The sequence below is a fragment of the Tamandua tetradactyla genome, chromosome 2, assembly GCF_023851605.1.
Source record: "Tamandua tetradactyla isolate mTamTet1 chromosome 2, mTamTet1.pri, whole genome shotgun sequence".
Lineage (NCBI taxonomy): Eukaryota > Metazoa > Chordata > Mammalia > Pilosa > Myrmecophagidae > Tamandua > Tamandua tetradactyla.
The window spans coordinates 41,434,909-41,452,867 of record NC_135328.1 but is presented as its reverse complement, the minus strand read 5'-3'; the positions used below and the strand labels follow the sequence as shown (position 1 = coordinate 41,452,867).

General features: G+C 39.6%; 1 long non-coding RNA gene across 1 annotated transcript; it reads right to left on the bottom strand.

The window, feature by feature from the left end:
* Nucleotides 1-1,166: 1,166 nt before the first annotated feature.
* Nucleotides 1,167-17,693, bottom strand: LOC143659784 (uncharacterized). Its single transcript, XR_013163738.1, has 3 exons — nucleotides 17,651-17,693; nucleotides 2,436-2,512; nucleotides 1,167-1,632 (listed from the first exon to the last, which is right to left on the bottom strand). It is a non-coding gene; the product is annotated as an uncharacterized LOC143659784 (long non-coding RNA).
* Between the last annotated feature and the right edge of the window lie 266 nt (nucleotides 17,694-17,959).

Here is a 17,959-nt window from a genome sequence, read left to right as displayed (position 1 = left end):
GATGGTCTTGTTGCCCCAAGCTTAGCTTTTGCTCTTACCATTTCTATGCACACTATCCTGACTTCCAACTGCCACCACCTCTGATTCATTATGTGTGGGCTTTCTTTGGCTACTGGAGCCCATTCTGCCTATACCTGAAACAGATCAGAATTGCCATTGGAGAATTAACCTTTGGAGAGCATTCCTCAACCACTGGCTGTCAGGTAGCGGCATATGGATAACCCAACTTCTTTGCTATTCTCATAGGCTAATTCTAAGGTACAGGTTTTATACTGACACCCAGGGTTCCCCACTGGAATTCAGCTCCACTGCCCACAGGAGTAATTTGCTTGTTAACTTCCTTTATTGGTTTCCTTCCCTTCCTGTCTCACTTCCCCACTTCCCTACTCATACTTTCTTGGATTGATTACCTTCCAAATAAACTACTTATACTTGAACTCTTGCCTCAGTATCTGCTTCTGGGGAACTTGAAATAAACCACATATTTGAGATAATTCTTTATTCATTATAGTATTTGTTGACAGCAACTATCTACTTGGATTAGTTATATTAGACTAAGTTGTTTCTCAACCTCAGTTTTACAAAAGGCCATCTGGTCCCCACAGCATTATGGGAAGAATAGCTTCCTAATCACTATTTAGCTCTATAAGCATAATCCACAGCCTAAAAGAAATACAAGGTCCATTCACCTTATCCCATAGATAATAAATCCTATGATCTTTGGTGTGACTCAGCCTCTTAAAACTGCACAACTTCAAAGGTGAGTGGGAGCTCATGAACTATGGAGCAGTTGCTCTAAAACTGTGTTCTATGGAACCCTGAAGTTTCAGAGACTCTGCACATATTTGATTTGTGCAATCTGAGAAATAAATTGATTCTACACCAAATATTAAGACATTTCAAATGGGATAGCTTGGCTTTCCAACTTAGCTGTTTTTTGTACAGAAATCTAGTCAATTTCTCCAACCATCTTTGTTAAATGAAAAGTGTTCAGAGTCTCCAAAGCAAGTTGTTTTTAAAAAAATTTTAATTGCAAGCACATATGTATGTCAATCAGGGTTCTGTCAATACTGTGTAATCATATCAAATTTCTTGTTTTTATACTCATCATGACAATGAATGTATTAAATAATTTTCCTCCAAAATATAATGCTTCTTTTTCCCATATATGCATCAGGAGTACCAACACAGTTTTATTAAAAATAAACAAAGAGCTTTCCATGGCCTTAAATGTTTATAAACAATAGATCTAGGTCAAGCCCTCATCCAATTCATAATTATCCTCAACAGCATCTTGACGTGTGTGCTTAAATAAGCCCAGTTAAAGAAAGTTTCTACCTCTTGGGAAAGTTTGCTTTATTTTGGGATATTTCTACTTCCTATAAAGATTTCACCCCCTCCTAATGTGCTTAAATCTGCTTCCTTGCAGTTTCCATTCTTAGGTCCAAGAGAGATTCTGTCTCCTTGCTCTTTCAAGGCAGGCTTGGGTCTGTGTTGGGTTTCCCAGTGCGCTTCCGCAGGCAAGCAAGAACCACTGCAAGCATATGGCCTCCTGCGCCTTTTGGCACCCTGCAGTGAGAGGGTCTCCCTTCTTCTCCATTGGCTGGCAGCAAGCCTCCCTCTCCAGTCCATCTGTAACATATAGGAAAGTGACAGCAAAGATATGGATTTCACCAAACTTAATCAGAGCCTGAAGGGAATCAACAGGGGCTGGGGTAGGAGGGGAATTAGGGGTGCAGGAAAGCGATGGGCAATTTTCCAGCCCCAGCACATATGGCAATAGTTTCACTGAAAGCTCAAGACAGTATTTATTTCACGCAGCACTATTGCCCCAAGAAGCACACAGGCCAGGTTTCTAAAACATGAACCCTAAGTCCAATTTTTCAGACCTCTACTTCCTCTGACTTTCCTTCCCCCATGATCTCCCCACTTTGGTGTTAGTTCCTCCTCCTTATTTTTTGAAGACTCCCTGTTCTCCTTGAAAGCTGGGACAGTATGAATGGAATGTTTTGATTTACTACAGGGCCCCCTGAATTTTACTTTCCCAAATCAATTAATTTTTGCGCATTCTGACAACTGAGGAGTTGGAGGAGAGGGCTGAGGGGGAGTAATGGTTGGGTGGTGAGAGGTTAGAATCTAGCAGGAGGTGAGGCAAGAAGGAGACCATAGCTCCCTGGTGGAGTTTAACCAAGGGAAGATAAATTACCCGTGTGCTTGGTGTTGAGAGAAAAGGACTGGGAGAGAGCGTGGTGGCTGAGATGAGCACACATGAACATGGGGGAAGGGGTTGGCTATCAATCAGAAGGTTAAAAAAAATTAGGAAAAAGGCAACCCAATTCCAAGAAGACAAGAATCTGGGGATTTAAACAGCCTCCCCCACCGCCTTGCCACCACCCTGCCCCGGGTTGCTTTGAGTCATAATTATGTTTTGTTACCTGTCCATTTACTCCTGCAGATGTATTTCAATCTTAGGTGGGCAGCAGTATTGTTCTAGAGCAAATATTCATGAATCCTGGTGAAAAGCAGGAAATAAGAGTCTTTGCGTTTTCATCTTCCTTTCCATTTGCTTCTTTCTTTTTCTTTCTTTCACTCTTCTTTCTTTTACTTCTCTTTCCTCCTTCCTTCCCTCCCACCCTCCCACCCTTCTTTCTTTTTTCTCATTGTCTCTTGATCACTTAAATTCCAAAATATATTAAACAGTATGAGACTTTATGTTAACTATAATAAGAAAGACCAAACTTTTTAGGTATGATCCAATTCAATTTGAAAGACATGTACTCCCCAGGCCTATGCTAGATGCTGGCTGTACAGTGAAAACTACAACACTAACTCTGACATCAAGAAATTCATTGTCATATGGGGGAGATAGACATATTGTTACCCATTTATTCATTCACTGAATCCCTTGAGTGAAGTGCTAGGACTATTTTTTGTATCTGTAGCATGTAGGGCCTTGAGTACCATCAACATGCAACAAATATTTAGCAATGAAAACAAATAGAATTTGTTGGAACACCTTCCATGTTTATACATGCTTAATTATTAATCCTTCCCACAACCTTGTAACAAATATTTAGTTATTCCCATTTTACAGATGAAAACACAGCATTGTAAAGAAGTTAGCCAACTGACCAATGTTAAATCACACAAAGATGTAAAATTGAGATACTGTTCCAAGTGTGCCTGCTGCCAGTGCAGAATATTTTCCTACTTTTCTATGCCACCTCTTTCCAAAAAATATGTGACTATAAGACCACTAGGTATTATTCATTTCAAATTGATGAGAGCAAAAACATTGTTAATTTAAGAAAGAAAGTGTATCTCAAATGATAGGAAGTCTAGGTTGTAGCACATTTTTCATACATGAACACTTACTAATAAATATATAAATATAACTGCAATTTCCCTGTGGTCTACCATGCTGAGGTCTCCATGGCATGAATTCTCAAATTTTGTTGTCCCAAAGGCTCCCCACCTGTTATGACTGTAGAACCTCAGTTTCAACTATCTAATGTCTCTTTCCATATGTATCACTAACATATGCTCAATAGTAAATCCATTCCTCTCCCACTATTCTGGACCCTTTGTTAACATCCCCTGCACAAAGTCACTTGGGAGCAGTGGCTCACCACTAATACAGCATTCAGGACCCTGAATGAGAATGTTGTGCTTCAGCCCAGGATGATTCATCCCAGGGGCCCCCAAAATACACTTCTAAAGGTTTCTTTATCACTTTCACTACCTTCCAAAGTAGCTCATAAAAAAGAGAGAGAGAGAAAGTTCTGCTCATAAGATAGCTCATCTCATACATGTTCCTGCCATCAGCTCAGTAATGAGAAGAGAGCTCCTCAAGGTGACAAATTCTGCTGTTTTATCTTTTATACACATTGTGTAAGTACCTAGCTGTGTTCTAGGAAATAATGGGAAAAATGTTCCACTGCTCAAAACTGCATCACCTGGTCCTTGACACATATTGTCTATATGCCATAGACCAGTTGCCCTCATGGCCCTATTTTTCACTCCTCCCTGCATCCACATTAATAGTTCACTCTCCTACTGACTCTAGGCTTGGGCCATGTGACTGACTTTATCCACTGGGACAGTAACAAACTTGAACTAAATAGTGGCTTAGAAAACTGTTTGTGAAAACATGCCTGGACCTGCCTGGTAGAGGATGAGTCATATAAAGCAAAGCCAGTCAATCCGACTATGGCCATCCTAGATTAGCCAATAGCCAGCTGAGCACCAGACATGTGAGTAAGCTGAAGAAAGGAAGAGCAGGAAGAGCAGAAGAACTGCCTGACCAACATCAACCAAATTCAGCAGAACTGTCCAATCAATTCATAGGCTTGTGAAAAATATCCAATAGCTATTTTAAATCCCTGATTTTTGGTGTGGTTTGTTATATAGCTTTAGTTAACCAATGCATTGTGAGTTAAATCTCACCAATCATTTTATTAAAACAGATTTTTAGCTCCTGCTGCCAACATTTCTCTTCAAAGGGTGAGAATTATCTAAGAAGGAACACCACCATCTCCTTTCTTTTCTCCTGTTCTTCCCCTTTCCTCTCTACTCTGAGCCACAAGGGTCTACTTACAAAATGAATCCAGGGCACCATTAAGAAGCAGGTTATCTATTATCCATTCTATTCTTCTTTCCTCTTATGAATTGATTCATGTCCCCCACAGAGACATGCTCAAGTCTTAAATACTTATCTGGTGTATATGAACTCAATTGTAAATAGGATCTTTGAAGATCCTATTAAGATGAGGCCAAAATGAATCAGGGTAGGCATTAATCAAACATGACTGGATTAAACCAAGAAAATGTAGAAACAGTAGTAGAAGATAATGGAAGAGAGAAAGAGATAGACGGTCATGTGATGGAGGCAAAGATTGAGGTATAGATTGCTGGTAAGCAACAAGCAGAACATCACAGACTTCAGAGAAAGTGTGACCTGCTGGCACCTTGATTTTGAACTCCTAGCCTCCAAAACTGTAAGTCAATAAATTCTTGTGGTTTAAGCCAACCAGTCTGTGGTATTTGTTAGGCACCCTAGCAAACTAAGATTTTCCTTTCCTTCTTCTCGCCCCATCTCTCTACAGACACCAATGTACCAACTTACTCCCTCCTCCTTCACTAAGAGAAAAAACTAAGAACAATTCTCTCATACAAATTAATTAATGCAAATAGATGTCTATGGGTCTACAAATCTACTGCTTCATTAAGCATACATAGAGAAGGCTAAATTTCCTTCTGGCTAAGTAAAGAAATCACAACACCAAAAAAAAAAGAAATATGTGCAAATGCAATTAACATGCAGAATTATGTCCTGCCCATACACACACACACACACACACACACACACACACACCTTAGATGTAACTTGTATGAACTACACTCAGACTGAGACACAATATAATTAAATCAATATAAATGTGTAAAGGAGTTTATGAAGAAGTCAAAGAAAGTTATAATATTTAACAGTACATTGTTACCACTAAAGGCTGATGTTATTACTTATTTTAGTCCTTATAATACATTAGAATTACACATACTGGTTAAATAAAGCAGATTCCAAATGAGTGAGATATGAATTGGCAATGTTGTTGTGACTTCATTCTGCTTTATGATTTTGCCAAGGACACACGAAAAGTTTTTACCTCCTAGAAGCCCATGGTCAACACCTGGTCAGGAACCAGCCCCAGGTTTGCCAGTCCTTCCCAGTGGCATCAGAATAGCTCAATCCTGCTTTTGCTGGCATGTTTCTGAGAAGCTCTTCCCTTCAGTCCCTAATACCTGCACGCAGGCCCTCTTTTCCTTTTGTCCATGCTCTCACCTTACCTAGTAAAACTCTTAACGCACATCTTCCTTCTCTCAGCCAAAACAAGTATCTGTATTTCATGAGCAATACTTGCCTATGAAATATTTGGAATATCTGACAAGGGCCAGCTTTGGGTACATGAGTATAATAAAGGGAACACTCAAGTAGGAGTCAAGACCCTCAGGTTCTAATCTCAAGTCTGCCCCCAGCTTACTTTGGAACCCTTGGAAAAGTTACTTCATGCTGAATTTTAACTTATTGGCTCTAAAATGCGGAGGTGGATTAAATGTTCTTTAGGACTCAAGCTAGCTTTAAGGACCATGGGTTTCTTCTGTGGTTCTCAAACTGTCTTACAGAGCTTGAAGCACTATTGTGTGGGGATTTGGATCTTGGGTTCCATCCTTATCCCCTGGTCCAACACACCATGACCCATTGCCTCAAACTCTGCAATAGACCCCTAATTGCTTTTTCTGTTTTCATTCTTGTATTCTCATAATTCATTCCCCACGCAAATTCCAGACTGATGTCCATAAGCACAAATTACATCATATCTCCTCTCTGCGTGAAGCACTCCAATTATTTTCCATTGACACCAGAATATAATTCAAACTCTTACATGGCATGAACTGGCTTTTTCCTACATCTTCAACTTATCTCCCACCACTGTCCCCTATCTCACAAAATTCCAGCAACGACTTTGTTCCATCTGAAGAACATGTTGCTAGTTCATGTCCTCTCAGCCATGTGCTGCCATTTGCTGCTCAGTAGAGAGTTCCTTTACATAACGAAGACCCCTTACTCAAATATCTACATATTTCTGTCTGAGAACTTTCTCTGGCTAAAGAGTATTCTCAGCTCATGTGCAGGTTAGAAGTGCCAGGAAATGAATTCCCCAGGAACAAACGTCAATCAATAAGGGATACAACACAGTAGGTAAACATTCCTAATTTCCTTGACCCTTGGAGAAAAAAAATATGAGGTATATTCTATACAGTCTCTCAGTGGGTCCTTAGAGGGAGTCAGCTCCTTTTACCTTATATAATGAAAGTTCACTCCAGAAGCCATCAGTAAGAGCCGGAAAAGATAGGCAACTGTGGGGTGGTGATGGGGAGTTGGGTCTGGCTTGAGGAGTGGGGCCTTAGTAGAGTGAGGATGGCTTTTGTTAAAACTCAGCATGGTGATTTGGAACCCAAATCAGGCAAGGAAGATGTGCTCACCAATGAGCAGTAGTGAGTCTGCTATAGTGTTTGGAATCCAAGTGAAACTAAGAGGGAGTCCCTACTATGTGGGAGGTGGGCAGCAGGAAAGCTATGAGGCATTGGTTACATTCAAGGTGGTTAATAAAATAAATACGTTGAGGATAATGGCAACTAGGTTTCTCACTATTGGGGAAGTTTCAAATACGGGAAAGGGAAAACCTGGAATGACCTCAGGAATATTTTATTGTAGCGGAAGCATAGGTGTGAACTCATAACTTTTAATAGATAGATAGATAGATAGATAGATAGATAGATAGATAGATAGTTTGCTAGCTGCTGGAATACCAGAACCAGAACAGCTTTTAAAAGGGAGGATTTAGTAAGTTTTAAGTCTAAATTTATCTAAGGCAATGAAAATGCCTAAATTAAGGCACCAACAAGAGATTACCTTAATTCAAGAAAGGTCTATAGTTTAGGAACACCTTTGTCAGCTGGGTAATCACATGGCTGGCACCTGCCTCTCCAGGTTCTGGCTTGTTTAACATCTCATGGTGATGTCTGCTGGGTTCCAAGCCTCTCCAAACATCCTTGTCTCTGTTCTCCATGCGTCCACACTGTGTCAGCTCTGCTGTAGTTTCTCTTTGCTCTGAGGCTCCTGTTGTTTATCTTGTTTCTGGCATTTCTGGTGTTTCTGTAGGCTCTGCCATTTCTGTTGGCTCTGTCATTTCTGACTCTCTCCAAAATATTTCCTCTTTTAAAGTATTCCAGTAATCTAATAAAGACCCACGTGGAATGGATGGAGTCACATCTCCATCTAATAAAAAGTTAATACCCACAATTGGTGTGTCACATCTCCATGGAGATAATCTAATCAGCTTTCCAGCCAACAGTACTGAATGGGGATTAAAAGAAACAGCTGTTCCCACAAGACTGAATCAGAATTAAAACCTGGCCTTTCTAGGGTATATAATAGCACTTTCAAACTGGCATAGATAGATAGATAAATAGATAGATAGATAGATAGATAGATAGATAGATAGATAGATAGATAGATAGATAGATAGATAGATAGATAGATTAGATATATAGCTATAGAGTGGGTTGGGAGATGGTAGATACATGTAAGCATGTATTTGTGTATGTTAGTATGTGTGTACATAAATCCTAACTCTATCCAAATAGAAATGAATATAAACAGCACCTAGATCTTGTTTCTCAAATATCACTCTCCACTAAAAGGAATCAGAGTCCTTTGGAGAAATGATTGCTTTCAAATCTGTGACAGGTAAAACACAAGATGAGTGTGAACCATCCTGTTCAACCAGAAACAAAGGAAGTGCTTAAAGAATAGTGGTAACATGTCAAAAGGACACAGGAATCAGCTTGGAAAAACACCTGCTGCCCAAATATGTAACAAACAGATTAGATATACATAGATGATAGAAAGATAAAGAGAGATTGAGAGAAAGAAGGAAAAGAAAAGATCTTCCCTACCATAGAATACCAACTAGTAAATTAATGGAATGATTGAATTTAAGAATCACCATTTTAAAATTACTAACACAGTAATAATTTATTCAACCAAGAACACTAATGGAAGCTAAAACTAGTAGGTGAAATTGATGAACAGGATATTGCATAGTCTCAAAGTAACTCCACACAAAAAGAGATTATTAATTACAAAGGGAAAATTACCGATTTTAGAGTGGAGAACTCTGGCAGACACCACTTTAATCAGGAAATCAAAATTAGCATCACCAATAATGTTACACAACAAATCCTGTGACATCTGTTAAGATGCAATGGGAGGAACGTAGTATTACTTCTGTGGCATGCCTGCTAAAGATGTTAACCTAAACCTAACTACGAGAAACACTAGGGGAAAAATCGAAAGGCTTTCTACAATATAACCAAACTGCACTTTTTTTTAGGAGTGTGAAGGTCATAAAAGTTAAGAAAAGATTAAGAGACTGACCCAAAATGCAGAAGACTAAACAACCAGAAAACTGAATGTAACAATTCTGGATTAGAACTTTTGCTATCGGGACATTACTAGAACAATTGTATTTTGATGAAGTAACATTAGAATGTCTTTGTTTATAGGGAATACCCACCAGAGTATTTGGAATAAGGGGGGCATCTGCCTATCGATTCACTTTCAAGTGATTCAGGAAAAACATAGGTTTTTGTGCTATTCTTGAAACATTTCTCCATGCTGAAATTATTCCAAACTATAAATAAAGTTCCCACTTTATTCCCCAAACTCTAGCCATTCTTCTGTACTTTCTCTAGTTTATATTTTCCATCACATATATTGTCAGTTGTAGTTCTTTTTTGTTTATTATCAGTCCTCCACACTTCCCAGCTAGAATGAAGCCTCTCTTAGATCAGAGAACAGGCCTGAATATTTACCTCGTTATTCCCAATATCTAAAATATTTCCTGATGTGTAATAGGTGTGTGATGAATAATCATTGAACAAAAGTAGGTATGTAATTCTTAAGCAATCCTCAGAGTCCCTTCACATTGAAGGGACTAGGGGCTCAGAGGTAAAATTTATTTGCCAGTCACACAATATGACAGATTGAATCATGTGCCCTACAAAAGATATGTTCAAATTCTAGCTCCTGGTCCTATGAGTATAGACCCATTTTTAAAAAGGATCTTCAAAGATCCTATTTAGATGAGGAAACATTGGATCAGGTGGACTTTAATCTGTATGCCAGCAGCCCTTGTAAGCAAAGGAAATTTGGACATGGGCTTACAAGTCAAAGGAGGAGATGGAAAGCGATAGGTCACCATGCAACAGAGGGGCATGGATTGAGTGCCAGCAAGCCACCCCCAGAATGCTACAGATTTAGAAGTCTTGCCAATACCTTGATTTTGGACTTCTAGCCTCCAAACTATGAGCCAATAAATTCCTATTGTTAACCCAACCAGTTTATGGTATTTTTTTATAACAGACCTGGCAAGGGAAGACACCTGTCTGGTAAGAAGCAGGGAATACCTCCATGATACTGTCTACAATATCAAGATGCTCATCAATATTCTTATATTGGCAAAAGAAGAGCTGGCAAGTATTTTTATCTGCACTAAAAGTTTAAATTCTAAGTGGGAGATGCAATCCCTGCCCTCAAAGCTTTCATTATCTACTTGGAAAAGAAAGGAATCTATAATGATAGGGAATAAATGCATATTCGTGTTGATAATGTGTCAGACTCTTTTTAAAGTACTTTACATGTACTAACTTATTTAATCCTCACAACAATCTTATGAGATGGGTAATATCTTCTGACCCCAATTCACAGATTAAGAAACAGAGGGACACAGAAATCAATTTTCCTAAATTTTCATAGCCAAGAAGTGGAGACACTGGGGTTTCCCAGGCAGTCTGGCTCCAGATTCTGCTTTTAACCACTGCACTGCTTCTCATATACTAGAGAAAGAAGTTAGGTAAAATCATAATGCCTCAAATGAGCAAGTAGTAGGCAGCACCCCAATCAAACCTAAGAACCAGATGCCAACCAGGAGAGATCTTACAAGTGTGGTAGGATAGATAATGTTCCCCAAAGATGCCCATGTCATAAGCTCTGGTTCCAACGAATATGCTATATTACATGGGAAAAAGTACTTTGAAGTATATGGGTCCTAAAATAGGGGCATTATTCAGATGGGTCCCAATCTAATCACTAGAAGCCACTAAAAGACGACATTTCTCAGCCCAGTAGGAGAGAGACATGGCAAAAGAGGGAGCCAGAGAGATTCAGAGTGTGAGAAGGACACAGCCCATGGCTGCTGGGTTTGGAGATGAAGGGTGCCACAAGACAGGCAACACAGGTAACTTCCAGAAGCTGAGAGTGACAGCCAGCAAGGAAGCAGGGACCTCCATATTTACAATCGCATGGAGCTGACTTTTGCCAACAACCTGAATCAGCCTAAAAGTAGATTCTTCCCCAAGATAATCCCATTAAGGCACTCAGGCCCCTGACACCTGGATTTTGGCCCTGTGAAGCGTTAAGCAGAGACCACCAAATTTATTGTCACACTCGGGAGAATCACCCTGGACTTCAGAGCTACAGAACTGTGAAACAAAATATTTGCTTTGTTTGAAGCCACTAATTGGGTGGTAATTGATTATGGAAGCAATATAAAACTAAAATAATGGGCACCAGGGCTTGTCTGGGAAGACACAATTTAGAAAAGAGATCCCCACTTGCCTATCTTCTCTTATGCCTGTTTTTCCTCTCCTGGGACCTCTTACTATTCATTCAAATAACACAAATCCTGAGGTTCAAAGCACTCCCAGCCTCTGCACAAAATTCCACCTGGCTGATTGTGCTGACTCAGTAGAAACATGAAAGTTTCTGATACATAGATGTTCCAGGCTGATTCTCCCTGGAATCCTGAGATCCGCTCCTAGTAACACATTCCAAGATGGTAAGGAAAGAATGACACATGGCCAACCTGGAAAAGGGTCCAGAAATTATGAAACATATAGAAGGAACTGAGTGGGGTACAATTTTCTTAGAGAGAAGGGAGCTCAGGGGAAACAAATGAAAAAATGAAATGAAAATGAAAATGAAAAACAAATGAAAAGCCAGTCTCCATGGCTTTCATAGGGATGAAGAAACAGACTTCTTTTTGGCCCCAGTAAGGAGAACTTTAGCAGATGAGTTCATTTTTCAGACAGCTTAATATCAAGAAAAAATGCTCACCATTTACGTGTTTAGAGCTACCTTAAAAAATATTTGAATTTATGGTGGTGTATGCCAAATTTTGGTAGAGTGTGCCACATCGTGAAAGACAGAAATAAGAAGATTTGGGAATCTTTAATTCAACACTCTCATTTTATCAATAGATAAACCAAAGTCTAGAGAATAAAACTTGTCACACGGCTTTTAAAGTTTTTGCCACCACGAAACTTTGTTTAAATCATTCCTGTTTTATTGAATCATAAAAGGGCCATGGGAAGGACTATCTATATGGGCATATTGTAGTTCTTCGGGGATTGCATTAACTTCCTGTTCCCATTTCTCTCTGATTCAGACCCTGGCTTACTGCGCATATATAGTGGTCTGGTTCTCCTGCCCGTGTGCTAAAAAAAAAAAACGTGGCAATCCCAGTTCTTGTCCAACCACCCCAAACAAAAATGTATCAGACATCAAATTGCCTGGGGCCTTTTACACTGTGTCTTTGTGCAGCAAAATAAAAATTCAATCAAGATGGTGAAATTCTGTCTTGCCTAGAGATAAGCTGCCATTCATTCATTTAAAAAGTATCCATTCGTTCCATGATAGTTTGACTTGTAGAAATGAATATGATAAGATTCCCTATCCTCTAATAACTCTCTGAAAAAAATGATATGGGAGGAAACCACTCTACCATACTGTAACATCAAGCCTGTAGCGAAGAGCTCTCCTAGGGTGAGGCATGAAAGGAGAAGGCTCACTCCTTGTACAATTTGACTGTTGCACGACAGCTTGGGAAAGGATGGACTGACAACCAATGAGGTTCGGAAGGTTGGCTGAGGCCATGTATGTCATGCTAAGGAATTTGTATTTTATTCTGAAACAAATGCGCATTATAGGATATATTTAAAGGAAGGAAAGAATGTAGTGATATTTTATTAAAGAAAAAAAAGAATTCTGATACAATGTGGAAGATCAATTTCCCATAATCCCCTTAACAGCACCCAATTATATATTTTGCTAAAAATTATTCTCCCCATTAAAATGTGGCCAGTGAACTTCTCATTTGCTACTTAGTTTTAGCCATTAATCTTCACTTTCAAAGAATATAAATGCACACACACCATAGAGATTAGTGAGGATTTTTTAAAATATTCCTATAAAAATACAAGCAAGAGGAAAAATTCAAATCCTTGTTTTTACAGAGTACTGGGTAGCATTTCACGATTCCTAGTTTGTCAGTGATTGTGCAGTTGCTGTCTTCATCCATCTTCCTACAGTTTCTTCTGGATTTCTTCCCAGCTATATTTCTTCCCTTAAAATGTGATAGACCTGTTCTCTTCTGGCCCATATAAAACAGAGACCAGTTCCACTTCTCATCAAAATCAAAATGACAAGGGAGCTTGTGAATTCATTTCATACATCCCCACATCTTTATCTGTATCAAGAGACAAACCCAGGCCAACTCTCGTCCATTTTGTTCTGCTGAATCAGGAAAATCCCATCTCTCTTGTTGTGTGTGTTCATACAAATAGGATCTCAGGTAGAGGGACAATCTGCCAGAGTCTCTCTTTCTCTTACCGTCTTCTTCATATTTGGCATGAGAACAGAGGACCAGACATTTGGAAGAAAAGGAGAGGGAGCATGCTGAGTTCAAGGCTTGAGTTGACCATTCTTGAGCAGAAGCCAGAGGATGTTTGCTTCTGAACACTACTCCAGGAGTCCGGTGGTTGGTAAGATGGCACCAGAAGACAAACCACCTGAATAAATGGGAAGTGCTGACAGGAGCAAATGTCATGAAGAGTGACAGAACTGACTAGAGCAGTCCTGGTGTCACAGAAAGAACGTGAAACTGGAAGTCTGGGTTCAAGTCCTGCCCCATGACTTTGGGCAAGTCTCTTCACTTCCTTGAGCCTCAGGGGCCTCACTTGTAAAATGAACACATTATCCAGAGAATTACTATGCACAGTAAATAGGAGGACAAAATATAAAGTTACAAAATACTACATGTGATGACAAATGTTAGCCCACCTACTTCTGGCATGATAGGAAGAAGTGGTTCAGTTCTACAATCATATTTCTCAATATGTGTCTATGCAAATGATGCCCTATGTTTTCCCTCATCTATGTCAGCACCTTATTGATGGTCTATTATCTTAGTTTCCTAGGGATACTATAACAAATATGGAAAACTTTGTGGCTTAAGACAACAGAACTTTCTCATCTTTCAATTCTGGAGGCCAGAAGTCTGAAATCAAGGTGCCAACATGACCATGGTTCCTCTGAAGCCTATAGGACAGAATTGTCCCTTGCCTCTTCTAGAGTCTGGTGACTTCTGGTAATACTCGGTGTTCCTTGCTTACAGCTGTAGCATAGCACTTTGATCTTTCCCTCAGTCTTCACATGGCCTTTTTTTTTTGCATGGCAGGCACCAGGAATCGAACCGGGGTCTCTGGCACTGCAGGTGAGAACTCTGCCATTAAGTCACTGTGGCCTGCCCCAATGGCCTTTTGTTCTCTTGCATCTGGGTCTCTTCTCTTTTTTATAAGGACACCAGGCGTATTGGATTCAGGACTCACTTTACTCCAGTATTACCTCATCTTAACTAATTTCGTCAGAAACAAGTCTATCTCCAAAAGAAGTTGCATTCTAAGGTATTTGTAATTAAGATTTTAATATTTCTTTTTGGGAGACACAGTACAGTCATTACACCTTCCATGTACCAAAAGTAGTTCTGATTGCACAGGTTGTATCTCATTCTAACCTTTACTTCTGAGGCTTTTGAGACATCCCTCTGAATTCTTCTTTCAAGTCCATTTTTCAGGTTTGCACAACTGGGTGCAGTAGAGCTGTTGGAGGCCTGGGTGGGGCTAGGTGATATCAAATGCTACTTTCAGGGCTCCTAGACCTCCTCATTTCCTTACTCATACCCAATTTGGTTGGCATTTCAAGTTTTCATGCTACTCATTACTCTCAATTATAAATTAAGGGGTTAAATGGAACGGCGGGAGAGTTGTGGTCTTAAGACTAAGACAAAAAGATCATTTAATTTTCCCCCATTATTCCAAGTTTCTAAATCCCCTCTGAAGATTTTTTTAAGTGATACCTTTGCGGAATTATTGTTATATTCTATTATATCACTATATATATAATATAATTTTTATTTTATTTGGAAAAAAGCAACAGTGGATGAGATTTGATCTCTATTATGTCCCATAGCCAGAGATTGGCATCCAAGGATTTTAAATATGGAGAGGACCTTTGAGATCATTGGGTTCAGAGGTGGTAAACTTGAATGTCCTCCAAGGCCTAACAGGGAAGGAAAATGAGTAAAGTCAAACAGGAAAGAAAGCTGGAGGGCCAGGTTTCATCTAGAGAAAGGTGCTACTTGAGGACCCAAGGACTGATGCACTATACTATTATGGCAGTGCAGAAATGAATGCAGATTTTTGATGTGTTGGCAACTCAATAAATATAACATGAATAGTAAATGCAAGTGTTAAGAAAAACGTTGTGTCGGCTGAACATAGCACATGGGCACAACCCTTGGGCTAAGGGTTTGCAATTTCTGAGTTTCCAGATATCCAGGAAATACAAGTGAATTGTTCAAGATCTCTCCAAACACTCTTGGAAAAAACTGGAATTAGAACACAGATCTGAGGCTTAGTCTTTCCATGAAAACCCCAATTACATGGCCCCAATGAGTGCTTCACGCTATTTGGAAGGAAAGTTGAATGGACTACGAAAGAGAGAGGGCGAAAAACAATCCATGTGATATGAAATATGATACTTTTCCCAAAAATTCATCCACTCAACACATTTTTGTTGAACAAATGGAATCTGCTGACTCTGTACTGGGCACTGAAGATTCAACAAAGAACAAAACAGGAAAGATCCTTGCCTTCATCAACATCTGTCTCTAAGGGAAAGTCAAGTGCTCAGGCAATTGCAAAACATTATGATAAGAGCTGGGATTGTAAGGTGAAAAGATTTGTGAGTGTACAGATAGAGGACCCAACCTAGTCTAGTGATCTGAATAAACCTTCTAAGACTCAGGAAGGGAATTAAAAAGGAGAGTAATGGATTGATGCATGTTGACAACCTAAATCTCTCAATCCCCAGGAGAAGAGAAAAGTCATCACCCAACCATCCCTAAGAGTAGAATTTTTAACATAGACACATATTTTTAGTTTTTTATTGAAACTCTTATGGTTTCAAAACTATCAACTCACAATAGAACTGAAAATAGCCTTTCCCATTTTAAAGTTGGACAAATTGGGATTTATAGTGGATACCTGACCTGACCACTTCTGTCCCAATCAGTGCTGACTGGAATCTATGCCTGATGACTCAGTGCTAGCTGGAATAGATGCCCGATGAATTTATGCCTCTGATAAATTTCCACTTTGTGTTTTAGGAAGAGGCATTACTCCTCAGTTTGTTTGTACCCTTTCTGTTATTAAATACATTGAAGAAACTCTTAAGGCATTGGTTGCAGATGTTATTGGAGGAACTTAGTCCGCATTCAGCATTTAGAATGCCATCACCATGGTCACTTTTTGGGAGCATGTACTCTGGAATCAAACTCTTGCAGTTTGATTCCTGTATCTACCACTTACTAGCTGTGTAATCTTGAGTAAGTTACTAATCTTCTCTGCAGTTCAATTTTCTCCTTATAAAATGGAAATAATAAAAATACATGCTTATAGGGTCATTGTGAGGAGCAATATAAAGTTGCAAAAAGCAGTTGGATCAGTGCCTGGTACCTGGTAAGCATTTAATATACTAGCTATTATAACTATTGGGGAGGTGGGATTCCATGATCTTTAAAGTCCCTTCCAATGTTGGGATTATATGGTTCCATAGGGAGATTATTAAACCAGAAGGTCTGATTGTGCATACACTTGCAGTGAGATTGGGGGATGGGGCAATGGAATTAAAAAGTTAAAAACAAATCTAGTAACCAGGCATCTACTTTATGGATGTAGGAGAAGTGGAGGATATCACCATTTCTGCTTTCAACGAGCTCCGAATCCTCTTGAGAAGTTAAGTACTATTCCTCATAAGAGCAGAAAGGAAGAAGGGGGAGGAGAATGAGAGCAAGAGAGAGATTGACTAGACAAGAGATGAGTACTTCCAGTTTGGAGCACCAGAAATAGCTTGCTCATTTATCCAAAGACCATTTCCTAAGCATCACTTATTTGTTGGGAGTTGAACTAGATGCTGGGATATACATAGGATTACGATGCAGTGAAAGTGATAATACAAAAGTTAATTGGAAGGGACTGAAGTGGTGAAGAGCAAGTATGATTAACTCCTAGAGATGTGTCCAGGTCATCTCTAATTTGGATTCCTGTAACGGCCTCTTAACTGTTTTCTCTGCTTCTTATCTTGTCCCTCCTGATTGATTTTCCTCATTGCCCAGCAGAGACCTTTAGACAATGCAAAATTTAATGTTTTTCTCTTGCTTGCTCAGTGTTAGTATGGCTAACAAGATCCTACAGGATCTGACCCGGCTATACATTTCTTGACTCACTTCCCTCATCAACAAACTCTTTATTCCAATTGTTCTTCCATTTCTTGAACTTTCCAGTCTCTCAACTCCAGACTTTCACATATACTATTCCCTTTATGGAATGTGTCTTGTTCACCACTTATTTGTAGCACCTTGCAGTCTCTGGTGTGCAATAAATGGTTGTTGCTGTTGCCCTCTTTCTAGGAATGGCAACCTAAGACCATGCCAGCACCTCAATACCACCTCTCCAGTAAATCAATACTGCCTCCTAACCCTGAGCTCCTGAGAGCCTCCCAATTCCCCTTTACCAGGCCCCCTGATACAACTTGGCTAAGTCCTACTCATCCTTCAGGTCTCAGATTAGATATCAGTTCTTCCAGGAAGCCTTTTGGGATTTACACACACACATACATTCACACACATACACCTGAATCAGGTGATCCTCCTCTGAGAACTCTCAGGCCTGCACTTCTCTATTGGAATACTTATTACAAGGCATTCTAGAGTCTTGCTGTTCTCACTAAATTCTAAACCACACATGGGCATGTATCATGCGTCATGTTCACCACTTATTTGTAGCACCTTGCAGTCTCTGGTGTGCAATAAATGGTTGTTGCTGTTGCCCTCTTTCTAGGAATGGCAACCTAAGACCATGCCAGCACCTCAATACCACCTCTCCAGTAAATCAATACTGCCTCCTAACCCTGAGCTCCTGAGAGCCTCCCAATTCCCCT